Source organism: Zingiber officinale, chromosome 7A (assembly GCF_018446385.1).
Source record: "Zingiber officinale cultivar Zhangliang chromosome 7A, Zo_v1.1, whole genome shotgun sequence".
NCBI lineage: Eukaryota > Viridiplantae > Streptophyta > Magnoliopsida > Zingiberales > Zingiberaceae > Zingiber > Zingiber officinale.
Genome location: NC_055998.1, coordinates 131,319,189 through 131,321,706, shown reverse-complemented (window position 1 = coordinate 131,321,706; position 2,518 = coordinate 131,319,189).

The window sequence follows — 2,518 nt, the reverse complement described above, 5'->3', positions numbered from 1 at the left end:
GACCGCCCATGCCCAATGGCATGGGTCGTGCTCAACCAAATCAGAGGTCTTCATGTTAGAGTGTATACTAAAAGTCTAGCTTTTGTAAACATTTATTTGTTGAAATAAAAGAATCACATTGGTCAATATATGCATTTATTGTTAAATGTAATTGTTCAATTAATTTATATAGTAGATAACATGGAGTGTGGTGTCACACTCAGAAGATCATGTTATCGGTTCTTTGTAAATTATAAACAAGTTGCTCATGACTAAGATGGAAAGGAACAAACCATCAGAATAGTCGTAGTGTAATTAAGTATTAGTTTATCTTGACTAATAAATTACACTGATACACTTTAAGTGTATTGAGTAGGATCATTTAGGTAAGTTCTTTTTGTACTGACTTAGTAAAAGAACTAGACCTTAGTTATTATGGAAGTGTGTGCTCTTAATCCTAATATAATAACAAGTACATATATTTAATATTTATTTCTTTGATTTATCAAAGGGTGAGGTTTAGCTCGATAAATCAATATGCCCGATAAGTTGGGAAATGATATTACTTATAGTGTGTGTTGTTGATTATAGAAGGAATCTGTGTCCTAATTATCTAGGTTGAGAATGTCCTCAAGAGGAGCTCATAAGGATTGTCATGTTAAACCCTGCAGGTGGACCTAGTCCGACATGACAATGAAGTTGAGTGATACTACTCTTGGAGCTAGATATTAATTAAGTAAGTTGTCAGTAACTTACTTAATTAGTGGGCATTCGTAATCTTAAATACAGGGAGACTAACACACTCATGATAAGAAGGAGCCCATAATGTAATTTGGGATTGGTGTGGTAGTGCGGTAATAACTCTCTAGTGGAATGAGTTATTATCAATGAACTTGAGTTGTGTGTTCGGGGCGAATACGGGATACTCAAGTTTATCGGAAGGCCAAAACCAATTTCTCCTCTAGGTCCCTGTCGTAGCCTCATTATAGCCTTAAGTTCATCCAAATATAAGACTATTCTTGGTGTCCAAGAAGTGGGTCGGTCCAATGCTTGGTGACCAAGCAAGGGTTGGCCACATCCTCTTCTATAGGGGCGGCCCTTTGCTTGATGACCAAGCATGAAGGGGACGGTCACAATATTCAAACAAGGAGGGTTGTTTTTGAATTTTTAAAATCTTCTGTTTGTAGAAAACTATAAGTTTTAAAAGAGATATTTTAATTTTAAAAACTTTCCTTATTTGAATTTGACCACATGTTTAAATAGAGAGTTTTAAAAGTTTCAAAACTTTCTTTTTTTTAACCATCCTCATGGTTTAAGAAAAAGGGAGATAAGTTTTAAAATTAAAATTTTCTATCATCATGTTAAAAAAGGAAATTTTATAAGAGAAGTTTTAAATTTTAAAACATGATTTTAATTTTTTAAAAACTTTCCTTTTTTAACTCTAGGAAAGATAGCTTGTAAAATTTTATAAGAGTTTTTTCTCTTGTAAAATTTTATAAAAAAAATTATTATTCCTTTCCTAAAATATGGTGGCCGGGCACCTTGCTTGGGCCAAACTTAATCCTAAACCATATAGGATTGATCACAACCATTAATTGGTGATTGATTCAATCAAGAGGAAAGAAAAGGAAAAATAAAAAGGAAAAAGGAAAAACTCTTGGATGATTTTATTTTTTGTAAAAGGTTTTTCCTTATTTGCCTTGAGCAAGTAATATAAAAGAAGGGGTGAGAGGGCTTCATGTTACACAACTCTTATTCTATTGCTTGGAGGTCTTTTGGTGGCTGACCCTCTCCCTTCTCCCTTTCCCTTTGCACTCTTCTCCTTGGTGGTGGTGATGGCCGAATCTTAGAGGAAGAGGAAGGATTCTTTTGGGTGGTGTTCATCTTGGAGGATCGTTGCCCACACGACGTCCAAGGCGAGGCGAGGAATACGGCAGAAGATCTCGAGGTCATTAGCTTACAAAAAGAAGGTATAACTAGCAATTATCTTCTGCATCATACTAGTTATTTTCTTTGTAAGAATTCTAAATACAAGAGGCAATTAGATCTAGTTTATCGAATTTATTTTTCGATTTTGTGTTTTCTTCTTTTTCGAATTTGTGATTCGATTGTTCTTTTTGATTAACCTAGAGTTATTTAAATAAATAAATATTAGCTTTCCTTAAAAGGCTTTGCCTAGGCGGTGGTGGTTGCTCCTATATCCAAGAAGGTCATGTGCCTCGCCATGCAGTCCTGGAAGCCAATTTTGGAAATTAATATTTATGGAATTAATAACTTAGGTAGATTTGAATCAATAGTGTTAAGTTTCGCTTGCGATTCAAATCTAAACCATTAAAAACAAATGAGTTAAATTTTGGAATCAATGATGTTAAGTTCCGTCTGCGATTCTTAATTTAATTTCTAAAATACACAATAGGTTATTTAAGAAAAGGTTCGACACTTGTACAAAAAATTTTGTACAGTGGAACCGGTACGTTTTCCTAGGACTAACCAACACTTCACGCTCGACACGGGTGCCCATGCCAAGCGGCACGGCTCG